The sequence below is a fragment of the Pseudophryne corroboree genome, chromosome 5 (genome assembly GCF_028390025.1).
Source record: "Pseudophryne corroboree isolate aPseCor3 chromosome 5, aPseCor3.hap2, whole genome shotgun sequence".
Lineage (NCBI taxonomy): Eukaryota > Metazoa > Chordata > Amphibia > Anura > Myobatrachidae > Pseudophryne > Pseudophryne corroboree.
Window position 1 is genome coordinate 371,885,576 of NC_086448.1, and position 9,643 is coordinate 371,895,218.

Here is a 9,643-nt window from a genome sequence, read left to right on the forward strand (position 1 = left end):
CTTACCAATCAAGACACGGGGTCTCCATCAAGCCAGCGGCATCTGCAATCACGGGACGGCTTCACAGGACCACTCAGTGGACGGCTTCCCGCACGGCCTCACAGGACTACTGTAAGGGTCTTTTCAGCACAATACCCAGCGCGGTAATATCAGCCCCCTTTTTTTCATCTTTGTATTTGCATTTCATCATTTTAATACAAGATATTTATTAGTAATTAATGACCTGCTATTTTTGCACAGTCATTTAATATGCTGGATGTTATAAAATATTTTGTCTGACTAAAGTCAATTCAATGGTTTTCCAGGTTATCCGCTAACCTGTTCCAGCATTACAGTTACATGAACATCCACAATAATTTTTGTACTCTATATCCTAATTTGTTATTTACTGTATATACACAAGGATAATCGCTGGGATTTGATTTAAACCCCTATACACTTGCTGTTTTAAGATATACCACTGTCAAATTTGCTACATTTCCCTGTCATTTTGATTGTCTCCTTCTTACATTCAACATCCTGCAGCTAGATACTTTTTTACAGCCTGCTGGTTACATTATTATTTCTTTCTATACTTGGGCTTTGTTTTGCGCTCTCTGACACTTTGTGTCTTGCAAATTTCTGAATCTCAATATTATCTCTATCTCCAGCAGTTTTATCTATTTTCATTCATCTCTGTATTTCGTGGACTCTCACCATTTGATTCAGGGCCAAGCACCTGTCTAACATTGGCAGCAGATCCATCTGGCTTCCTCTACCTCTAATATCTGTCTTAAATACCTATGTAATTTCGTGGACTCTCATCAGTGATTCCAGAGCTTCCAATTATTGTTCAAATTTCTCTACTATCATACCACACTGGAAACGCCCGAAGCCGTCTGATCTCGGAAGCTAATCAGTGTCGGGCTTGGTCAGTACTCAAATGGGCGACCATTGAGGAATACTCAGTTTAGTAGAGCCCATTGGTCTAGCCCTATAGTGTCTAACACTGACAGATGATTCGCACTGCCACCTTACTTTCCACCCTTTATTATCGATAAGATTAACCAGCATCTGGACTGTTGTATTTATTTTGAATTTGACACTGACAGGGAACAGGTTATAATGTGGTAGAACGTGCCGTTTAAAAATCTAAACAATTTGTTTATAAACACTCAATCTCCTCTATCAGTCAGAATTTAGTTCTCATTGTGTATCAAGTACTTTGTACTATCTGAATATACTATCATCTTCTTTGATCATTATCTTCCTCATGAACCACTTGTTATCTTAATCTTGTTGAATTATTAAAAATTTACACTTTTAATCTATTCTGACCATTATTTAAAATTCATTTCAAGTCAAAGAGTGCGCCCACAAAAGAGTCTTCTTTTCTCCGTAATTTCTCATGTTCTTATACTGACTCAGGGTGCACCACCAAGCAATATTAGAATTAGAAAACATTGTTTTCTGGTATTATTTATTTTGGTTGTAAAACATCATTTATCTATACTTATTATATCCTGTGCGGTAGTCCCTCCTTCCTTCGTTAAGTATTTTATGCTGAGGAGATTCTCAGTTTCTAAATACCTGCACGGTTATACCAATCTCTCTTGTTATCAGGATCTCTTTCCTGTTTCTTTGCTCCTCAAGTGACCTCATTAGATTTTGTTACACTTCCGACTGATTGTTTTAACACTCACAACCTTACCAAAGACTATGACTGCATTTTCATTAAAGACAGCACTGATATCTAAACGTAGAAATCTAGAAGAATACGGTGATATTTTTTCAGATACATTTCAGAACCCAACCACTCCCAAAGATTGGAGAACCGATCTTTCCAAATTACAGAAAAACCTACAAAAAAGGATTAGACTTACGTGGGACATTACCACTTTAGAAAATTATCATAAAACCAAAATCTCACCCAGAGGCCTGCGACCTCGTGTCTTTCCTTCCTTTCCTCTAGCCACAGAGAATTTAAAGGCAGAATGGGAAGCAGTCTTACTGAAATGCTCCCATGAGCTGACCCTGATTCTTATCAAACATGATAATCTAGTTTTAGATCAAGTTGAAAAGGACATTGAGGAATTAGGCAAAACATTAGAAACCTGGGAGAAGGATCTCACTTTCCAAAATACCTTTGGCAAATATAAAAAGGAATTAGATACGTACGAAACTACAATAATAGAACGAAAACGTAACAAATTCCACAGGGATAAAAGTGATTTCTCTCAAGGAAATATATTTTGCTGGAGCACTTATACTACCAGAGGCAGAGGTGGACAAATAAGAGAAGATATTAGTTCATCTGAAAGAGAATCCTCATACAGTGAAGACTCCTCCACAGAACATCTGGAAGAAGCTTCAGCGACACCTAAACGATACAACAGTGAGGATCCTTTTTTAGGGAAAGGTCAACGCTAAAGAGGCGGAAACAAATATCGGGGAAGACGAGACGAGGGGGGACGAAACACCGGCAAAAACAATCGAGACTGGGATCGCCCAAGGACTTCCCATTACCCAATACGGACAACCAGGAAATACTAACTACAGACAGACTACAGATTATCAATCTCAGTACCAGAATCCTAACGGAAGATCAGGTGGAAGTCCTAAGCAAAGGACTTTCATTCTCACCCACATCATCATTTAATAGGTTTAAATGGGAAAAAGATCTCAGGCTCTTTGGTCGTAAATTATTATTAAAAATGTTTTTTGCTAAATTCAGGAACAAGGATATGATGGATACCCCACCATCTATGATCAGTGGATTAACTCCAACTACCCCCACATTGGAGGAACCTTCTACCTCATCACCTATGATTAGTGGACCAATGCGGACTACCTATACACAGGAGGAACCATCTACCTCAACATCCCTTCTTACATCTCTATCGGAAGAAGAAATAACAGCAATCCAGACCCTGGAGGAACTATACATAGAATCATCCTCAAACACATTACCGATACCCAATACCAGACCTACGTGTAAGGCTAAGTCGACATTTTTTCCACCGGACAACAACAGTCCTGAGATTAAGGTCTTCTTGGATCTGGTATCGAGAGAATTCGATGAGATCGAAATGAACCCCAATAAAAGATGCTACACGAAGAACCTTAAATATAGAGAGAAACTTGCTCTCAAAGAAATTCAGTCATGGCGGGACATAGTTCTCAAGCCCTCAGATAAAGGGGGCAATATTGTGATTTGGCCGGTCTCTATGTATGAGGAAGAAGCCCGAAGACAACTATTGGATACCACGTGTTACCAAAGATTACCACTCAATCCGACAGTCAAATTTCATAGACAGTATATGCACATGATTGAAGAAGCATCAGCCTTAGGAACCATTACACAACAAGAAGTTAAATATCTCACAGTTTCCAATCCCAAAGTACCCACATTTTATCTTTTACCTAAGGTACACAAGAATATCAAAAAACCACCAGGTAGACCCATTGTCTCGGGAAACGGGGGATTATTGGAGATACCTAGCAAATTCTTGGACCTACATCTCAGGGAACATGTCTTAACACTACCCTCTTATCTGAGAGATACATCCGACTTACTACGCAAATTACATGACATCTGTGTAGATAAAGATTGTATTTTGGTTACCTTGGATGTTGAGGCCCTATACAGTAGCATCTCTCATCAACAAGGTGTACAAGCAACTAAGTTTTTTCTGGACATGAAAGAAAAAAATGACTTTAATGACTTTCTTTGCGAAATGTTAAATTTTGTACTGAACAAAAACTTCTTTACATTTGGTGATCAATTTTTTCAGCAAATTCGAGGGACAGCGATGGGAGCGGCCTGTGCTCCCACGTATGCTAATCTGTTTCTCGGCTGGTGGGAACAAACCATTGTGTTCAGTGACGAGAATCAGAAATACACACAACATATTTTAAACTGGCTCAGATTCATAGATGATATTCTTGTGATCTGGGACAGTGATGAGCAACTCCTATATGATTTCATCAATTTACTGAATGACAACAATCTTAATATTTTTTTGACCCATACCATAAGCAAAGAAAAGGTTTCCTTTTTAGATCTTAACATCTACAAAAGTGCCAATGGAACCCTGGCCACTGAGCTCTATCGTAAAGAAACAGCAACCAACAGTATCTTGTATCAGACTAGCTCACACTTTCCGCCCACGGTCGAGAATATTCCCAAAGGGGAATTTCTCAGACTCAGACGCAACTGTACAGAAGACAACATATACAAACAGAAAAGTCAGGAACTTGCGAACAGACTCCAAGTACGGGGGTACAGCAAACGTTCCTTGAAGAGAGCTCAGAAAGCTGTTCTCAAAACTAACCGAGATGCCTTAATTTTCCAAGACAAACCAAAGGATGATAAGGATGAAGCCACAATCCGCTTTGTAGGTACCTTCTGTCCAGAATGGCACCAGATAAAAAATGCAATTCATAAACATCTACCGGTTCTACATCTTGATGCAGATCTGGCACCCTTTTTGGATTCTAAGCTCCAAATTAGCTGGAGGCGAGCGAACAACGTGAAGGATATGCTCGTTCAGAGCCACTTTACACGTAATCCCATGAAAACCAGCAATACCACTGGGTCCTTTCCCTGTGGACAGTGTAAAGCCTGTCCTCAGATCCAGATTACAGACAAAGTAACAGATAGATTAGGACGTGACATTCAAATACGACATTTCTTTAATTGCAACACAGAAGGAATGATCTACTGTTTAATTTGCAGCTGCAATCAACGTTATATCGGCATGACCACGAGGAAATTCAAAACCCGAATCTTGGAACACATGGGTACTATCAGGAATGCCTCATCCGATCTTCAGAAAGGCAAAAAATTGACATCGGTAGCCAGACATTTCCATGCTCATCACCATGATTCTCCATGTGAAATGCGGGCATTTGGCTTGGATAGAGTTCACTTAGGCATACGTGGGGGTGACCTAAGTAAGGAACTCATTAAGAAAGAAAGTGAATGGACCTTTAAGCTGGGAGGGCTTAAACCTTTAGGACTAAACGAGTACATCAACTATAGTGTATTTCTATGATACTCACATTACCAAACAATATGTTCTTACTCGCTAACCTTACATCATTATTTCCAATGAATCTGCACACGACTCCACAGTACATCTATCTCACTTTCACCTGACCATCCCATAGCACTACCACACAATCCCATTCACTCCCACAAACCCCCCCCCTTTTTTTCCCTTTCCCCCCTCCCCCTCCTAACCCCTGCAATACCACTATCATTACAACATATATTTGACAATATAACTTTATACCCCACTTTACCCCAGCTACATATGCACTCTCCACTTTTCTCCTCACTGCACTCTGCTCTACCCATTTCTCACCCCCCCAGCACTCACTGTCAACCCCCGCCCGGTTCACCATACTGCAAGCAACCTTAACCTGCAATAGTCCATCACCCCTTCCATCCTCTCCTCCGCTTGCCCATTTCCCCCTCTCCCTGCCATCCCCTTTTCTAAACCCATACTACCCCCCTTCCCCCTCATTCCTCCCAGGCTCCTTTACTATCAATACATTGGTACCTATTATGAGCTGACACATCCAGCTCCCTCAGGTGAACATTAAAAGGGTTCCCTTAAGTTCACCAGTCACAGATCTAAACTGTGTTTACTACTCTTTGCCTCAGAATAATGCCAATCCTAATTAGGTATGAACTGATTGTGTCATATGTACCACCCAATTTTTCAAATTTATTCTCCAGTATTATTCTTAATCAGTTCATTTACCTAGGCATAACATAATATAGTTTCATTAACCCAATCCCCTATTATCATTTACCAGGGCACTCCATAGTACTCGTTCCATTAATTAATTTTTATACTGTCCTAGTTACATTCCAATGTAATCTGATTATTTGCAGCCTCAAATCAGGCTACACATCTATTCTTTCAAACCAGCATGTGGTTCCTAGTCAAGTTATTATTCCTTAATTAATTTATTAACAAGCCGCGTCTTTCACGCTCTCATTATGTTGATTCTATCAGTACTTACATGTTTGCATAGTTAACTAATCACCTGCAATCACTAATATCTAATTCAGTCTTCATTTCTTTGGTTATTACCTATAATTTACATATCAGAATATCAGAATATCTATGACTACTAATTTTGGTTGTGTTTTTAAAAATCTTTCTTTTTCTTCTTTTAAAAAATTTTTTTCCTTTACATGTACAACGACATCTCCTGGTAATCAACAACTGATTATGAGCAATTGCAATTTATCCGGAGGATACAAGTTGATCACAGTAGCCAATTAATTAATCAACACATATACGCCTGATTGGATGATCCAGGTTATCCTGCAGTTAAAAGCACCGCCGGGATCCAGTCTTCAACAGGAAGTGACCAAGCCCGGTGTACGGGTGAAACGCGTCTTCCGACTACACCATTTCTCTCTGACTGATAGAAGCCACGGTTTTTTCCTCAGCCTCAGTGTACCCATAATCTCCTCTGACTGTTCCGTCTCCGTTGCAGCAGTGAACGGCTTCCCGCATTTGCGATCGTCCCCGCCAGGCCGGCGGCGCCCGGCGCCCTCTCCTCCCTTACCAATCAAGACACGGGGTCTCAATCAAGCCAGCGGCATCTGCAATCACGGGACGGCTTCACAGGACCACTCAGTGGACGGCTTCCCGCACTTGCGATCGTCCCCGCCAGGCCGGCGGCGCCCGGCGCCCTCTCCTCCATCACCAATCAAGACACCGGGGTCTCTACTAAGCCAGCGGTACCTGCAATCACGGGACGGCCTCACAGGACTACTGTAAGGGTCTTTTCAGCACAATACCCAGCGCGGTAATATCAGCCCCCTTTTTTTCATCTTTGTATTTGCATTTCATCATTTTAATACAAGATATTTATTAGTAATTAATGACCTGCTATTTTTGCACAGTCATTTAATATGCTGGATGTTATAAAATATTTTGTCTGACTAAAGTCAATTCAATGGTTTTCCAGGTTATCCGCTAACCTGTTCCAGCATTACAGTTACATGAACATCCACAATAATTTTTGTACTCTATATCCTAATTTGTTATTTACTGTATATACACAAGGATAATCGCTGGGATTTGATTTAAACCCCTATACACTTGCTGTTTTAAGATATACCACTGTCAAATTTGCTACATTTCCCTGTCATTTTGATTGTCTCCTTCTTACATTCAACATCCTGCAGCTGGATACTTTTTTACAGCCTGCTGGTTACATTATTATTTCTTTCTATACTTGGGCTTTGTTTTGCGCTCTCTGACACTTTGTGTCTTGCAAATTTCTGAATCTCAATATTATCTCTATCTCCAGCAGTTTTATCTATTTTCATTCATCTCTGTATTTCGTGGACTCTCACCATTTGATTCAGGGCCAAGCACCTGTCTAACATTGGCAGCAGATCCATCTGGCTTCCTCTACCTCTAATATCTGTCTTAAATACCTATGTAATTTCTTGGACTCTCATCAGTGATTCCAGAGCTTCCAATTATTGTTCAAATTTCTCTACTATCATACCACACTGGAAACGCCCGAAGCCGTCTGATCTCGGAAGCTAATCAGTGTCGGGCTGGGTCAGTACTCAAATGGGCGACCATTGAGGAATACTCAGTTTAGTAGAGCCCATTGGTCTAGCCCTATAGTGTCTAACACTGACAGATGATTCGCACTGCCACCTTACTTTCCACCCTTTATTATCGATAAGATTAACCAGCATCTGGGCTGTTGTATTTATTTTGAATTTGACACTGACATGGAACAGGTTATAATGTGGTAGAACGTGCCGTTTAAAAATCTAAACAATTTGTTTATAAACACTCAATCTCCTCTATCAGTCAGAATTTAGTTCTCATTGTGTATCAAGTACTTTGTACTATCTGAATATACTATCATCTTCTTTGATCATTATCTTCCTCATGAACCACTTGTTATCTTAATCTTGTTGAATTATTAAAAATTTACACTTTTAATCTATTCTGACCATTATTTAAAATTCATTTCAAGTCAAAGAGTGCGCCCACAAAAGAGTCTTCTTTTCTCCATAATTTCTCATGTTCTTATACTGACTCAGGGTGCACCACCAAGCAATATTAGAATTAGAAAACATTGTTTTCTGGTATTATTTATTTTGGTTGTAAAACATCATTTATCTATACTTATTATATCCTGTGCGGTAGTCCCTCCTTCCTTCGTTAGGTATTAGGGTTAGGGTTAGTGTTATGGTTAGGTTAGGATTAGTGTTCGTATTAGGGTTCGAATTATTGTTTGGGTTAGTGTTTGTATTAGGGTTAGGGTTAGGGTTCGAATTAGGGTAAGGTTTAGGGTTCGTATTAGGGTTAGGGTTAGGGTCCGTATTATGGTTAGGGTCAGTGTTTTAGGGTTTTAATGTTAGAGTAAGGGTTATTTGGATTAGGGTTAGGGCTAGAGTAGTATTAGGGTTAGGGTTCATGTTAGGCTTAGTGTTAGAGTTAGGGTTTGTGTTAGAGTTAGGGTTAGGTTAGGGTTAGGATTAGGGTTACGGTTAGGGTTTGGTTAAGGTTAGGGTTATGGTATTAAGATTAGGGTTAGGGTTAGGTTATGGTTAGGGTTCGTATTTGGGTTAGGGTTATGATTAGGGGGTATTAGGGTTAGGGTTAGTGTTAGGGTTAGGTTAGGGTTAGGGTTGGGATTAGGGTTACAGTTAGGGTTTGGTTAGGGTTATGGTATTAAGGTTAGGGTTAGGTTAGGGTTAGGGTTCGAATTAGGGTTAGGGTTAGGATTGGGGGGTATTAGGGTTAGGGTTAGGGTTAGAGTTAGTGTTAGGGTTAGGGTCAGGGTATTAGGTTAGTTAGGGATAGGGTTCATATTAGGGTTAGGGTTTGTAATAGGGTTAGGGTTAGAGTTAGCTTAGGGTTAGTGTATTAGGGTTAGGGTAATAGTGCATTAGGGTTAGGATATGAGGGTTAGGGTTAGTTAGGGTTAGGGTTCGGATTAGGGTAAGGGTTAGTGTTTTAGGGTTAGGGTATTAGGGTTAGAATTTGAATTTATGGTATTAGGGTTAGGGTTCGTGTTAGGGTTAGGGTTATGTTATTAAGGTTAGGGTTAGGGTTAGGTTAGGGTCAGGGTTCGTATTAGGGTTAGGGTTAGGATTAGGGGGTATTAGGGTTAGGGATAGTGTTAGGGTTAGGTTAGGGTTAGGGTCAGGGTATTATGGTTAGTTTGGGTTAGGATATTAGGGTATTAGGGTTAGGGTTAGGGTTTGGGTTAGGGTTCGTATTAGGGTTAGGGTTCGTATTCGGGTTAGGGTCAGTGTTTTAGGGTTTTAATGTTAGGGTTAGGGTTATCAGGATTAGGATTAGCGTTAGAGTAGTGTCAGGGTCAGGGTTCGTGTTAGGCTTAGTGTTAGAGTTAGGGTTTGTGTTAGAGTTAGGGTTAGGGTTAGGATTAGGGTTACGGTTAGGGTTTGGTTAGGGTTAGGGTTATGGTATTAAGGTTAGGGTTAGGGTTAGGGTTCGTATTTGGGTTAGGGTTAGGATTAGGGGGTATTAGGGTTAGGGTTAGTGTTAGGGTTAGGTTAGGGTTAGGATTAGGGTTAAAGCTAGGGTTTGGTTAGGGTTAGGGTTATGGTATTAAGGTTAGGTTAGGGTTAGGGTTTGTA

General features: G+C 40.3%; 2 pseudogenes; both read left to right on the top strand.

Moving 5' to 3' along the window:
* The first annotated feature begins 840 nt into the window (after nt 1-840).
* Nucleotides 841-959, top strand: LOC134930003 (5S ribosomal RNA; annotated as a pseudogene).
* A 6,551-nt stretch (nt 960-7,510) lies between these two features.
* Nucleotides 7,511-7,629, top strand: LOC134929988 (5S ribosomal RNA; annotated as a pseudogene).
* Nucleotides 7,630-9,643: the final 2,014 nt, after the last annotated feature.